The following is a 17,180-nucleotide window of genomic DNA, read 5'->3' as shown; positions in this document are numbered from 1 at the left end:
TTGTTCGATGTATTAATTTTTATTAATTCATTCTTTCTTTAGTCTTTTTTCCTTGGGAAGGGGGAGAAAGTGGTCAGGCATCGGCCTCCTCCCTCTTGTGTGTCTGTCTGCCCCACTTTCCCGCCCTCTACACACACTACACCCCTCCCCCCCCCCTCTCTCTCTCTATCTCTCTCTCTCTCTCTCTCTCTCTCTCTTTCTATGTCTATCTGCTCTTTAACAAACTCTGACTGCCTGTATACCAACCCATTAATTCATGCACTTTGTTCATACTGCCATTAGCGCCCGTGTACAGTGCGCGTGTTTATCTCAATAGAAAAAACCAAATAGTTACAGAAGTGAATGAAAGTATTCTAATGATATAGTAATAAATGGTCATCAGAACGTGTCCAATTGGGAAGGAGTGTGAGGTTCTGAAGACGACAATTAATCATCTTAGTAAAAACCCTATCTATTGATCCATTTATGTGACTGATTGGACAGTTATATTCTCGGACACGTACGAGTCGTCATTAACCATCTCCGTTCAATACCCGTACACACCAGCCAGACCGTCACAATACAGATAATACATTGAATACAAAATTATATCACCTCGAATGGCAATTCAGTCAGTCGGTTTGGAGTCTTTATGGTGTCGGTATGGAGTCGGTATTGAGTCGTTATGGAGTCGGTATTGAGTCGTTATGGAGTCGGTATTGAGTCGGTATGGAAATGTCATGGAGGCGGTTTGGCAGTGTGACTGAAGTATTCAAGTATATGCACAATACACAATAGACGAGACCTCCTCCAGAACGACGTGGAAACCAAACTACCTTGAAGTTACAAAAATGTGTCAGTTATCGGTCGGACCGGAGTGGATCAGGCGGTGTGCCTGAGGTGTCAACGGGGAGAATTTCATGTGATATACATTCTGACAGAAACGCACCATGTGGATTTGAATGTGTCCTTTGATTAACTGATCCGAACCCCCATCAAATCCTTTATACTCCTATCTTCTACAGAATAACCCTGTTCAAATGAATTATGAAGCTCTTGGACTCTATAGTTTTAATTTTGACAAAATGTTCCATCAAATAATTTGTGTTCGAAGCACAGACATGTACAGGTGTAACGTCGTAATATTAGTGTATGAACGAATCACACTATTTGCATATTCGTACCATTCTTTTAGGCCTGCGCCACCATAATATCTGAAACATAATTGTCACAGATGTTGATTCACCCCCCCCCCCTCCCCACTCTCACAAAAAAAAAAAAAAAAAAAAAAAAAAAAAAAAACATGGATTATAAAGATTCCGAAAAGACCTCAGGAAGTAGCCTTGACACCGTTCAAATGTTCACACCCTTGTCACACCATATTTTAAACTAATATATTATTTCAATAGGGTGCGAAAAGAAGTACAAAATTATATAAATTTATGTTCAAAGTCGCGATTGCAGCTGCATGTTTAGATAAAGGCTTCCGCTTTGCTCAAGGCAGGATCCAGGTGAAATTATCTTTTCTAAAGCCCCAGTATCCGCCAAGATGTAGCCGGATAAAGATTGGTTGCATGTAGTTCGTCGTCTGAGAACATGTTTAGCTCGGTGGAGTTAGAAACAGTTAACAGTATACAAAAAATACACAGCAGTGAGGGCATTAGTAAGAATTCTAAGACGATGAAGCGGATCCTAATTAATTGATTGGTAGAGAGCGTACACGTGACCGTTTTCAACCAATCAGTTGATTAGGATCCGCTTCACCATCTTATGATAGTATGTGCCACCCCCTTCCCCTTATCAATTTTCGAGAGGAGTTAAGACATATAATTATAGCTTGAGAAGAAACAATCACATAATTACATAATGAAGAGATAACGACTATGCTACACAGCGAGGAAAACACACTACGCCTCACAACAGTCCAAGCGACTTGAATAAAAAAAAAAATAGAGAACAAAATTTTTAGCCACCGACTAAATTTAATCAACGCGAATCGTATTTCATATATCAACTCAATTTTAATAGGGGATGCTTTTTCGCAATCCCTAGAAAATAATGTGTGGCTTTGATGGACATAAGAATTGTTTGTTGATATCAGATACTCTTTCCGAATACTTAAGATACGTTTTAGATGGACGTAAGAAAAGTCAGGAAACAAAATCTGCAAGATGAAATAACAGTAATTGGAATTCATGTAGCGAGGCCTGAAATGACAATGTGTCTCTAAGGAGGAAGCATAATGGCATAGAGTTACTATATCGAATAAAGAAAGAGTAACGACTTTTTTCAGAAATAATGTAAACCAATATTCACTATAGCATCGAGTCTCATTGTGTTTTTCTCTTAGGAATGAAAGGGAAAACCCTAGCAGAATGAACAAAAGAAATGAAATATTCACCACATCTCAACCACCGCATTCGTGGGTACGACAAGGCTGTATACTTACTCTTCTCGCGGTAATCAAAGTTTGCTTTTCTATTTTCTAATTTTAACCGCTGAAAATAACAATACGTTTGTCGATACACACATATCTGTTTAAAGAAAAAAACGACATGAATTTGACTTACAGGGCAGACCTATTTGGATTTTAAAGTTAAGCTTTGAACAAGTGCGATCTATAAACTTGGTATGACTCGGGTATGGTATGTATGCCCTATATTATACTGTGAAGGACAAGGCTATAAAGAATAATTGTACTTAGTGTTTGAGACGTGAATCTTTTTTTATTCTTTTTCCTCTTCCTCCTCTTCTTTGTCTTCTTTTGTTTCTCTTTTCTTCTTTTTTGTTTTCTTCTTCTTCTTCTTCTTTTTCTTCTTCTTCTTCTTCTTCTTCTTCTTCTTCTTCTTCTTCTTCTTCCTCCTCCTCTTCTTCTTCTTCTTCTTCTTCTTCTTTTTCTTATTCTTAATCATCATCATCCTCATCATCATTATCATTAAGCTCATCATCTTCGTCATCATCCCTTTCATTTTTTTTCTTGGTGGTCTGTTTTCAGCAAATAAAATCAAAGCAAAATCATGTTTTGAAGCATCTGGTAAGTTTATCTTCTCGTTTATATGTGCATTTCTTTTGTTTTCTTTTCTGCGCAAACCACATTAAGATTTCATATAAACGTCAAATATTGGTCTTAAATATACTATCTGTCATCGAATGTTATACATAAGATCAATGATATATAGAGGTAAAATTAAAGATGCACTTTAATCGTCATTAGTGTCAAGCCAAGGTATATTAACACGTCTTTTCACGTTGAAGATCACAGCCTTGTCTAGGGACAGTCAAAGTATACTTTGAGAATGCTCCAAATATTCATCAAAACATTTCATACATCACTCAGACGGTCAGTTCACATTCGTTGTTTTCTATCCGCAAGGCGCTTCCTTTTCGTTTTTCTTAAAAATACAGCTGTTATAGATTTTAAAGCAAATTCGTTTGGCAGATTTTGTACTGCAATCTTGAACTTGCCATTCGTTTGAATCCGTGAAATTTTGATGACCAGACGACAAGGTTTTAAACAAAGAGGTTGATTCATCTAAAATCCTAATGCTGCAATCATGCCATATGCCATGTGAGTTCGTAAATCTTACACACGTGAAAGATTGTCCAATGACGATGTACACGCTACGCTATTACTGACGCAGAGCTGCAATCTTGAACTTTTACTTCGTTTGAATCCGTTACATGTTGATGACCAGACCACAATGTTTAAACAATGTAGCTGATTCATTTAAAATCGTTATTTTGCATTCATGCCATGTCATGTGAGTTTGTCATTTTACACACGTAAAAGATGCCAAATGACAACAATGCACACGTTACGCTATTACTGACGCAAGGCTGCGTCATGACTGGCCCATTCGCTGACACTCCGTGTGAGAACGGCATATATCAAGCAAGATGTTACGTTAATAGTCATAGACGCAGGTACTTATCATTGCACTGCTCATTGTGCACTTGCTATCTGTACTGAGTGACTTTCACATGATGCGTCAAACTCACAACCAGTCGCTGACACATTGCTACGTCAAGCAAACGACGTCTCGTGTGCAACGGATATTAGATGCGTAGTGTGAATGGCGCCTAATACCCCTGACGCGTTGATCCCTACGATGGGCCATCAGGGGCGAGAGAGCGGATAAGAGCTGAGAGAGATTTACGGCTTTACAAGACAACCAAGCTAGTCTGATCTCTCTCGTCTTCTAGCTAAGAAAGGAAAGGCGAGATTTTCGACATATGTTTATGACATGTCTTGACGTAATGTAGCTTGGATTGGGCACGAAAGTACAACGCCATCACACGCCATTTGATGCTGTCAAGGTCCTCCCGCTAAATGTTGCATTAGTCTTGTCGATCTTCGATATGTTGGAGAAAACTACCCCCTCCTCCCCTCTTGAGCTTCACATTGAAAGGTCGTTGATGGGCACTTCCGTGCACTCTGTCTCATATGCCATGAGACCTTTTTTCTCCCATTTACTTTTTCAAAAATAAAGTTAAAGAAATCGTTTGACTTGAAGATAGAAGAATGTTGGTGAGGAACACAGATATTCATGCTGGTACGTGTAACTGTTTTATGACATTAAACAATTTGATAATTGCAGGAAATTCTCGAAACCTCTAATTAAGCTTTTACCTATAAAAAGCCGGTCCTCATGGAAACAGCTCTTTCCTTCTGCCCCCCCCCCCAAAAAAAAAAAAAAAAAAAAAAAAAATCTGTCCGTGCATGCCGGTGGTGCAGAGATAACTTTCGAACGGGCTAGGGGGCATTGATTTTATCTTATAAATTTCAAACTGCAATAGAAATGCCTAATCTGTTTAATCATGTTAATAGTCGGTGTATGGGAATCGGGTTGAAGTATCATTGACAAGACAATATCAAACCATATTTAAGAAATTATTCATTCCATCCGGATTATTCCAGATTCAAATAAGAGCACCCCCCCCCCTCTCTCAGCTGCACATATGATGTAAACAGTCCCTTTCTTCCTCTGTACATCGAGAGGACGCCGCTCCTAATGGCTGGTCATATATCACATGACCACTTTACTTCACACCTAACATGTATATGTTTCTCTCAAACGATGAATGTTTCACTTTCTAAATGTTCCGGTTTTTCACCAGGGGAAAATCAATCCACATTATACTGATCCCTGTTATTGCACTTAGAAATTAAGTGGAGTTCTGGTCATGTGATTGCATTGTGAAAGAAACAGTGTGGAATTGATCAGAAAAAGTTGATCATATAGCATATAAGTATGGTGTATACTCCCAGTTTCTGGAGTCATCAACATGATAACAAAATTTGGCCCAGTCTTGGTAAAGCACCAAGCACTTTACACAGACAGATGCATATGGAACTACACAAACATGTGGCATAAAAATTGGGCCTCATTATGAAGCTGTTACTTATATTTATAGAATATGAAAGTATTTGAAGAGCCATGCTTTTTAGGGAATTTTTTCTCTCAGATGTTTTTCCACACTTACATGATAACAATCACCTCTCCCCTGAACTCAACCTTCTTTTTAAGTTTGTACGGCAGAATGAAGGAAATAATGATAAAATTGTATACTCTGTTTTTGATAGAGTAGACACGGGTTTCTGTTTGCACTATTCCCAGTATGTGTCAGTCCTTTTGAATTTAAAAATGTATTCATTTCATTCAATTATGAAATTATGAACAAGATTAATTGAGCAATAAGAAATTGTTCATCTTCAATAGCAGGGTTCTAAGAATCTGTAAATATATACTTGTACTTATGATTATAAAGTGAAATGATTCTACGCACATAGCTTTCCGCTAATAACGTCATCTGATTATCAAGTTTGAAGGGATGTGAACACTTGAATTTATTGTATTGACTAAAGTCATTTCAGTTGTAATAATGCATTTTAGTGATTCAACAATGCAGGGATAAATTGCTTTATCATTGCAAACAAAGAGAAACGTCGATTGCCAGGAATCTAATTCGAATGACAAATTACAAGAAGAAAAGGGGTACAGAGAACGAAATAAAGACAGAAATAGACGGACAGAAAAGGAAAGAGAGGGAGAGAGAGAGAGAGAGAGAGAGAGAAGTGGATAAGGAGAAAGACTATGGAAAACAGGCAGGGCAAAGAAAGAAACGGGAAAGGAAAGAAGGGAGAGAAGGGGAGATATAGCGGGAATGGGGAGGGGGAAGAGAGAAACAGATGGACAAGAAATAAGCAAATAGTAAGAGGCAGATGGAGAGAAAGAACTGATGGTAAAATATAGAGAGACAGAAACACAGATTATGAAGTAAAAGAAATAGTAAGATCAAGGACGCTAGAATACTCTCGATTAATATACTCACTGTTTACTTTTAAAATAGAGTATTTTGGCGCCTGATAATGTGTTTAGTATACATGTTGTATTGTGAGTGTCAATATGAGTTAGCTGACAAATGCCTAAGGAGTTTTATGTCAACACTATAATTCTAACCCTAGTGGAATTTAGAATGCAGTTGCATTGTATTATGCTAAACATCATATCAAGAAGGAAGGTCACGTGTCACGGGAGCAGTGAGTTCTAGTTTATAACGTCTAACAAGGGTGCGTTTATTAGGGGAGGGGAGAAAAGGAAGGAGGGGTAAATTATCAGAGAAGGGGAACCATGCACACAATAGAGGAGGGGGGGGGGGGGTATGACAGTCTGTCGTCATTGAGTGTTGTGATTGTATTTTTCCCTGTACACTGTCATGCAGTTGCAAATATCACATTTGACATTAATGGTAATATATCATACATCGTATTTTTTTTTGAAGGGGATGGGATGTTCAAATGAAGTTCACGAGATCTGATTTTGTGCTATCAATGTGCCAAGCAATGTTTATCCTGTTTTGTTATCTACATACACAATTGCATGTACCATGGGACTATTATAAATCAGACAGTCCTATATCATTACATACATACATAAATATTGATATTTTTATAGCGCCTTTACATAAACATGCTCAAAACGCTTTAAGGTAGTAATTAACAACATAATCATTATTTTTCTCTCCAAGTGCATTACACTGTAAAAATAACAATAACAAAGAAAACAAATAAGTGTTGAGATTAGCATCATAATGCTACTCATATGAACTAATACTACATCTAAAAGCCCCAGAAAGATCTTACATTAATTCACCTGCGTATCTTCAATCGTAGATGCTAATGTATAATAATCATATACAAATGTAGGCCTATAGCAAGTTGAATGAGTCAACCCAATTATAGGGAACTGCATACGGCACATGGATGTACAATGAAAAGTTGATTAAACAGACTGCGTACAGCCGCTTCAAGGTAAATCACGTATCGATCTTTGTATGGCAGCCGGATTGTGACGTCATTGCTAAATTGATGACGTGACATTTTCGGTTGTGTTCAATACATTATTTGCTGATTGTAGATTTAACTTCTTGTTCCGCGGCCGTCCCTTGTGGGTCATTATAGGTACTGGTAATGAGTAACACAAAATTGGTACCCCCCCTCCCACCCACACCCTCACACACTCACACACAAACGCGCACATTTTTTTGTATTGGTATAAAGTAAGCGGTCCTTAAAAAAACATAACAAACACGATATTCATAAATTATTTTTAACTTAACATCTTTAACAAAAATATATGAAAACATGAATGATATAATATATTTAATTTTCTTTCCAGAGGAAAATGAAGAGCTTTTATTAATTTTATATCAATTTGCAATGTCAATACATCAGTTTTACACAGAAAAGATATTCAAGTTATACATCATAATAAAGAAGCACAGGTGATAATATAGATGGGAGGAGTTTAAAGGCCTGTTAAAAAATGACGCGGTAAACCGCTGTGAAAAAAAAATGTCGCCGCGGTTTTGTTTAACGTTATTAAATGAATGGCAACTGCGCGCACCAAAGGACTTGCGCGTATTCATTAGACTCTTGTGTTTTGAGATACCGAAATGTGAAACGTTTTCCATTTGACGTCATAATAGAAAAAAAAGCATCGTTTTTGCCGCCTCGTATCTGAACGCGGCTTTAGTGTACACATGATTGTATGCTGCATCACCTTGTTGTGTTTCGCGCTAGATGGCGTTGGATAAACTGATTTTCTTTGTACCTTCCCTGTTTTGAGGATAAGAAGGGAAACCTTGAGGTGATTTAGAAACTCAAGTCCTGAACCTAGCTGATTTAGAAGTCTGCCCAAGCTTCCTGATCAAAAACCATGCGCCAACAGCAGCCAATAGTCTAGGTTCACAGACCCCATGCTGCCAGGTAAGTTTCCACTTGACTTCGACTACAAAATGAAACACATTTCTACGTGATGTATGCTGATTCTTGTCAGTAAATGAGAGCCCCCCCCCCCCCCCATCCAGGAGAGGGGCAGCCGCCATCTCATCTTCTGTTAGTAAGTAGTGTATTTCCAATCTACATGCCTAATACTAATAGTCTGGTGATGAATTAATATTCATTAAAATGGAGGGCAACTTTTGCTTGCTTGCTTCACCCACCTGCAAACTTTCAGAACTTAGAATGATCCTGCGTATGATACATGTATTTGTGCAATATATATATCAGCCCACTATGTCTGCAAAGTTATTTAGGTGTTTTCTGTGATTATACATGTAAGCTGATGGCGTCTAGAAGATGAACATGATGATTTAGGAATATTTAGGACTTCTACTTTACATACTTTTATCATTTTTGTCTCAGTCACGGTCCCTTCATTCGATTCACTGATCAATTAATATGACAAAAATGGCACGGCACGCAATGAATTCAAATTAGAAAACAGCTGCCAAATTTCAAGACGAATTCCATGATTATAATTATGTTTTGAGATAAATACTACTTAGAGTTCTCAATGAAGTTTACAGAGCCTACGTCATTGAAATTGTTTAGGTGAAGTAGACAGACGTGGGTTATTTGATGTCAGTAATGAGTTTGTAAAAGAAGACTAAAGCCACGTCTTTATGATGAATGTTGAGACAAGGCGAGCGGGACAGGTGGTTTGCAGTAGTCAATAAATTGAGAAGCGAGTTGTGTCTTCCCTCCCAGCCTTACAAATCAATTATGGGTTCGCTTATTGCTTACCCATGCTACAAGACCCTAACAAGTTCTATACAATCTCCATCATTTAAGATGGCTTCGAAGAAGAAAGGAGTGGGGGGGGGGGGGGGTAGAAAGGCTGTATAATGGAGGGCGTGGAGTGCAGGGGAAGGGGGCAAAGGTTGAAGTTAATCTCTTTAACGAGACATTTTGAGTCTGCTTATTGCTCACCCACGACCCTTTACAAACTCTATTCATCGACGAACCTACGTCTTTCAAGATTGATGAGAAGAAGAAAGAAAGAGAAAGGCAAAGGGGGTGAAGAATAGACATTGATGAAAGAGTGAAATGGCGTGTGTGGAGGTGTGGCAAAGGTCATTATAATTTTTGCAAGAGATGGTGGGTTCCCTTTTCCTTACCCATGCTCCACGACCCCTAAGAAACTCGGTTAAAGGTAAAGGCCAGTATTGGAAACGTCCGAGTTTCAAAAAATGAAATGGAAGCTCTTATTACCAATCATGTGAAAGAATATATTTTGAATAATACATGATGATAACAAATTTGCCGGGAAACCGCCTACTAATGATATATTTGGTAAATTAGTTTATCTACATGGTCTGTATTAAAGAGATAAATGCACGTGTCGCGCACGTGTGTGTATAGTCCCATATACATCTTTCTGTGTACAGTGCTTGTAACTTAACGAAGACTGGGCCAAATTTCTTTTCATTTTGATGATTCCAGAACCTTGCAGTACACACCAATACTTATATGCTAGATGATCAACCTTTTCTGATCGATTCCACAACGTTTCTTTAACAATGCAATCGCATGACCAAAACTGGTCTTTACCTTTAACCTCCGAAACTGCATTGGGGTAAGAAAGAAAAGAGAGGTGGAAAAAGTGGATGAAAATGATTCTAAACGGAGGGGCGTACGGGTTTGTGTGTGTGATTGAAGTAAAGATTAGGTAAATATCTTTAAGAACAAATTTTAGCTTCAGTTATTGCTTACCCGTGCTACACGACCCCTCACATGCCCTATAGACGACCAAACCTGCATCATTCAAAGTATCTTGGGAGAAAAAAGGGCGACTTGGAAGTAGAAAAGGGGATGGGGGTAAAAACCAGTCGTACAGAGAAAGGTTGCCTGTTGCTTAGCCATGCTGAACATTACGAAATAACTTTAGACGGCGAACCAGAATCACATCTCCATGAACTCAGAAAGAGGAAAGATAAAAGGGGCATGTGATGCGGAAAGGAGGGGTACGAAGACCAGTCCAATCTCTTTACACAGAATTGATCAAAGGGGTTCACCGGGTTCGATGAAGATTCTCAGTTGTTGTTTGTTAGAGGCAGGAAGGTAAGAAAGAATCTAAACGAACATTATAAACCAGATGCCAACATGACTTAGGTTGGACGTGAGATAGAGGCCAGACGGACAAGTGTGCTGCGAGACAAGGAAATGAGAAATAAATGAAATTTATAAGAGACCACGGCCATGGCTAAAGAGATAGAGAATAAACAACAAAGACGAGGAGGAGAAGAAGAAGGAGAAGAAGAAGAAGAAGAGGCAGAATAAGAACAGATGCTCGTAAGCAAACAAAAGAAAAAAACAAAGACAATACACAATTTCAAGAACAAATGTCAACATTCTACGTGACCCCAATCAGTAAAAAGGATTCAAAGTGAATAGGATTTAGAAACACTATAGTAAGCATGTGAAAAGAGAAAGAGAGAGAGAGAGGGAAGAGAAAGAGAGAGAGAGAGAGAGAGAGAGAGAGAGAGAGAGAGAGAGAGAGAGAATGAGAGTGGGATAGGGGGTGTAGGTGAGGGAGAGAGAACGGGATAATAAATTTCAATTTCCGGAAGTACTTGTCATCCCGCAATAATTTGCGCGTTACCATGACACAATTGAATACAACTAATACCCCCTCTTAAACCCTGTTGCATTATGCAGATTCATCCATGCCATGAATTTGGTAAAATGTGTTAAATGATGGATGAGTTGAACTTAAAGAGAACCATACATATATATACGAAGACTTAATTTGAAGAAAACAAATCATTGTTTTTCTAGAGAACTTATATGTGAACCTGACATTTCTCTAGATATATTTAGTTGTTCTGAGTACATCTTTACCATGTAACACAGCTCGCACAAAACAACGCTAGACAAACAACACTCGTATGTGTTCCTTGGGGTTGTAAATCTGTGAATTTATCTAAAGCGATGGTTTGTGATTTAGTTAAATCATCCATTCCATCAAAGTCACCTTCCAAATGAAAAGTAAAGGTCAATATAAAGAAGAGAAACATACAAGGCAATCATTGCACTGTCTTATCTAATATAGATGTAGACATACTGCAGGCAACCAACAAGATTTATTCCCGTGAAGCAACACAAGTTCTAGACGGAACACACACAATCAAATAAAGAGGAACTCATGAATTATAATGGGAGGGTTTGTTGTAAAATCATGTTTTGAAAAACAATGCAAGAGTAAAATTACCCAATGTGAAATCGCTTTTGAAAGGTAGGTAACGTTCGTCTAATCCCAGTCGCCATCTACTACAAATCTAGATTGTTTGACACATTCTTATTATCATGAGTGATTTGTCTTTCTTTAAACGGTACCTTTATTTCGATGCTCCCTCTCTTATAAACCAATAAAATAAATGAATAAAAAATGACAGCGATACTAATTATAATGACAGGATAGATGTATTACCTGGAGATTTTCAAAGCGCTTTTTAAAGAATTCACCACGCAGAGTGCCCGAGGTGCTCCAGTGATACCCTAGCAATAGTAAATCTTTTAATTTTGGTGCTCACAGCATTCCAGGAAATCTTTTCTAATATGTATCCATTTACAACCGAACGGAGAGTGGCAAATGTAAATTAATCTCTGTAAATCGCTATCTACGAAAGATATGAACGTATTGTTTCATGATGTGTCAGAACAATCCTACTGAAATCCATTGGGATATCTCAAACTATCTTTGAAATGCCCTTTAATTATGTTTTATCGACTAGTTGAATATAGGTTGCTGATTTTCAAACGTATTTGAGCGATAACGATCTTTTTAAAAATATTAATTATAATTTTTTACAATTTTCATTTAGTTGTAACAATACTGGTACTATAATTTTTTTCCATTTTGTCTCATGCAATCTCGCTCCCCTGAAACATCTCCGTAGCATAAGTCCAAATCTTCTACTGAAAACCCGAGGGTTGAATTGACTCACTTTAAAGCATATTGGCTTCGATTTTAAAATTAAGAATAATTCCTCCTTCTAACCAGGCAGATAATCTAATTGTGAGCAATAATACCTTCCTGTGTATAGCACACTTTGCCGTAACGTGATATGAAAGATACAATAAGATATGGGGAAAGACTTGCCAATATCAGTGCAAAAAAAAAGAATGCCATGGGAATTTAATGGGTTTTCAAGGCCAGCTGGCTACTCCGAGTGCAGACAGAGAAAGGGGTAACGTTTAATGCTTCGCCGACCCCTTATTCTCCCTGGTTGAAAGGTGATCAGAACAGATTGTAGAAATGTCTATTGTCCGAAGGCATTCATGGAAGCTTGTTTAACAGAGGTTGATGCATATATCAAGTGCAGATTGTAGGTTCTTACAAACCTAGAGCATGATCATTCTACACAGCATATAATTATACGTATGAAGGTGTATTGATTACTAGTATTGATGCAGCGTCCTCATAGCTGAGACGGGATTTGTGAGTTAATGTTGTCAATGCGTTCTCTCCTACAGTTATAACGTGGTTGTGAAACTGGGGTCTTGTTGACATAATGTTTTGTTGGTATTTTGTTGGTGTTATGTAAATAATCAATGTATTAGTGACCTCTCTATCATAACATCTCCTAAAAGAACTTTTACAAGAAAATATTGGTTTAACATTATGACAGTGCTGTATCAAAAAGAAAGGAGGTGGTACTTGATAATTGTAAAAATACTATCTTTAAAGAGACGGCTACATTAATGTCAAAGGCTTGATATTCTGTTGGATCTGTTTATGTTTATTTGTTTTTATTACAAACGTATATCATACATTGAAGATTGTGCTTCTCTGACTACTATGACGTAGTTCCCAGGCAGGGGCGGATCTAGCTTTTTGCTAAGGGGGGGGGGGGGTTGACCAAAATAATGACGATGCGGAGCATCGTCCACGAGCCGCGAAGCGGCGATCCGATTTTTTTTGGGGTGTTTATTTGAACTCCGTAAGTGATGTTTTCCTGGCATCTATTAACACAATGGAGACCATAAAAAGCAGTGCATGATAACGTCTTTTTAAATCAAGTAACAGTAAATACACAGTTATATCCAGAGTTATCATGTGTTTGGTTAAGTTACCAGATGAGTTGAATATCTTCTCACAATATTTGCACTTGAAAGGGTTTCTCTCCAGCGTGCGTTCTTTTTTTTTTTTTTTTTTTTTTCCCCCTTTTTTTCCCCTTTTTTTTTTTTTTTTGGGGGGGGGGGGGGGGCCGCCCAAGGGGGGGGGGGTTAAACCCCCTAAACCCCCCCGTAGATCCGCGCCTGCCAGGTCACAACGCAAAACCCAACTCCCAATCGACCGAAACCAATCAAATGTTGTACATTCGAGAAAATATAATTTCGCGTTCGGTCTCTCATCTGTCTGGTGAGTTTCTCGTCGGTATGACTGGGATATAAAGATTCTTCATGAGTGGAAGACATGGTGTTTGTTGATACCAGCTCGACATGATGCAGTCTTTTAGGAAGCATCGATCTATCATCGTATCACTGAGTTCTTGATTGTAAACGTAAACACACAGACAGGTGGTATAAGACACACACACAAGCATCCATCGTCCCAGCCTGTCAGCAGAGGCTACTTGCGAGGAAGGGAAAGTACTTTTGTTTCCCACTTTTATCCTCGTTTGTTTGCTGATCAGCTGCTTTCGTATTTCGATGTATGAATGAAAACCCTTTCTGATCACTCTTTCATTGCACTGTACTATAGTAGCTGGTGTACTGCTCAGCTGATGTGCTATTTTCTACGCGCGAATGAAATCCCATCTCGATGACCAATCTGCTTCACTGCACAACCAATCACTGTGAAGATCAGTGCAAAAGGGTTTTAAAAGATATATGTATTGCTGTACTGTCGTCAATCCTCTCTAGCTGCTGCTATCTATAGCCTGTGTTTATTTGATGATTAAAATGAAAAAGAAAAAAAAATTCTCTATAAAAAAAATGGCACTCTAAACGCAAAATTGTCAAAGTAAGTAAGATTTTTTTTTGTTAAGATATCCCCCAAAATCCAGTCTATGTTTCCTTCAGATAATTTTTATTTTGTAATGCTTGAGGATTTTCACAATCTTTGTTAACTCTTTATTGGCGCTTTTCCTGAAAGTTTTGTGAAATAACTGGGTAACAAACCTAAGCTGTTTGTATGATCGGTCTTCTTTTCACAATCGACTCAATAAACTCTGCTCACCAGGTGACCTTTGTGTTGAGGAATGTTATTCTCCTCCGCACGAGTTCAAAGACAGTCGGCATGACACCAGTTTGAAGGATCCTCCTCTTAAAATATAACCACTATTTGCGGGACAGTCTAAGAGCGAGGAGAGTATTCATCACCTTCTCAGATCTTCTTCTAGCCAAGTGGGTTTACAGCCCGGCCCCCCCACTCAGTGTTATTTAGGGTACGCATATGCGTGTTCCAACCGACCCCCCCTTTTCAGCAAAAGTCCGGTGTGTAAAGTCAATACGACTCGACCTTTTTCTTTTGTATACGAGCCTTTTTCCGCACCCCCCTTTTCAGCAAAAGTCCGGTGTGTAAAGTCAATACGGCTCGACCTTTTTCTTTTGTTACGAAAAGGACATTTTGGCAACACGCATGCGGTCATTTTGAAACCTGAGTGGGGGGGGGGGGGGGGGGGGGGGGCCGGGGTTTACAGTAACCAATGAATCAAAACTAATACTATTAACCAGCTCAGCATCATTTACTATCTTCCTTCTGGGTCAAATCTGACAGCCCCAACCTAAGATCTGCTGCAATAATTTGGTAGTGCTTTGAAGGTTGGATATACGAAGGTTGGTTCGAGGTTAGATGGGAGGAGCCTCTTCAATTTGTTAGTTCTTGCATTTCCAGAAATGTAATGCAGCGTAGGTCCTTGTACTGAGGGAGCACCGACATCATGTAGGAGTGATGGAGGGGTGATATAAGCCTAGCCCTCCTCGGTGGGTGCATGCAAATTTGAGTTGGTTTGTTTTTACCTGATTGCTGAGAAATTATGGGACGTTTGATTGTAAGTAAAGCTACCAGGAGAACCAATGTACTTTAATCCTCTCCGATAGCACATCCACTTGGTTTCAAACTCGGGATTTCCCGGTTACGAGACCATTGCTTTACCACTGAGCCATCGCGCCTCCTAATAAAGCAGGTTGTCAATTATATAGGGGCTGGATGTACGAGGGGTGTATACAATATTATTTTGTTTCACGTTCCCTCATTCATCCTCTCATTTTTCTCTCTTTTCATCATTATAATGAACAATGCTTCGAGGTGTAAGCCTTAAGTTAGGTATTTTGCCCTCATTTTTACAATTCTAAACCCATTTATATTGACACGTATGAATTATTTCGAAACCTAAAGTAAATTGAATGAATTGTATTATAAAGTACTTTTATAGTGAAGTTGAATGAAGACCGCGATAACTTGAAATAGTAATTAATTGAGGAAAGTTTACCATAAACACGCGATACAATCTATTGTACGCATTATGTGCACGATACTGTATCATATTAAACGATGCTTTATATTAATTTACATCGGTGACAAATCTATGCATAATGAATACGAACAATGAAATAATGAACACAGTTTATCTGCAGAGCGATCATGACCTTGACCCAGTTCAAGGTCAGGTAGCTATCTTCGATCCTGTTATATTGTTACGTAGCATGAATTAAATTGGATCAAAATTTGCCCCGTTCGCTTTATGCACGTGTCATACATACCGTTGGTGAGCAATGGATATTCCTATTGCTCCTACTATGGATTTTAAGTGGCGATGGGCAGGGTTTTATGAGTTCGAGAGATGGTGATTCGATTACGATTCCTCACAAATTGACCATTTTAATTATATCAATTTCGGTAATAGAGAATATATATCACGTTATGGGTGTGTTTAATGAGTTTATATTCGGTAATCAAAAGAATGGAACGTGTCATCGTTTAGACTGAATCAGTTTGATGGAAACTATAAATAGAAAGAAAAAAAATCCTATACTTACTTGTTTTGTAGACGGCAAAGCTTCTAGTATACTCCAAACAAACATGTATAATCCTTATGCACTGCAAGGGAAAAGGGAAACAAAACAAAAGAAGGTTGATATTTTGTGATGATGAAATTTGTTGATTAGTTTGCTATGAAATTAGTGAACACAAAGTAGTAATAATATTTGGTACATAGGAACGAATGTAATAATCTTAAAACTGATCGGTCTGGTTTCAATCAAATAAAAAGGGGCATCTGGAAAGTTGCAATTGATTGATTTACATAAAGGAACCCGTGAATAGGTTTTCGTAACGCGTGTTTGCAAAGACTTTCGAAATATCAACCAACGTGAGACAAATCAAAAGCCCCTTTCTATCATTCATCGGAATGTGCTTTCACGGATGCTTTACGTAATCGGAACATATTTTAATAAATACACACAAATGGTATTGAAATTGGCCTTGAGTTCATTCATTGGAAGTCTTTGGTATCATTTAAAAATTAGTTTTAACCAACAAATAGTTTAACACAATATGGAAAAGGGAAACAAAACAGAATGAGGTTAATATTTTTTTTATCATAATATCATCGTCACTGCAACAACGAGAACAGAACTGATGTAATGATCACGATGATAGAATGTGTGGATTATTTTACTATGAAATTAATTCACACAAAATAGTAACATTTAAACATCAGAACAATAAATTGTAAAGATCTTAAAACTAATCGATCTGGTTTTATTTTATTAAGGAAGGGGTATTGATGCTGAATCATTCACTCAGAGGAAAAGTGAAGCGGGTTTTCGTAACGCGTGTTTGCAAAGACTTTCGAAATGGCAACAAAAGTGAAATAAATCAAAAGACCTTTTCCATCACCCGACATAA

This window comes from Strongylocentrotus purpuratus, unplaced genomic scaffold (assembly GCF_000002235.5).
Source record: "Strongylocentrotus purpuratus isolate Spur 01 unplaced genomic scaffold, Spur_5.0 spur5_contig_856, whole genome shotgun sequence".
NCBI classification, from domain to species: domain Eukaryota; kingdom Metazoa; phylum Echinodermata; class Echinoidea; order Camarodonta; family Strongylocentrotidae; genus Strongylocentrotus; species Strongylocentrotus purpuratus.
Note: the sequence above shows the minus strand (reverse complement) of the source record.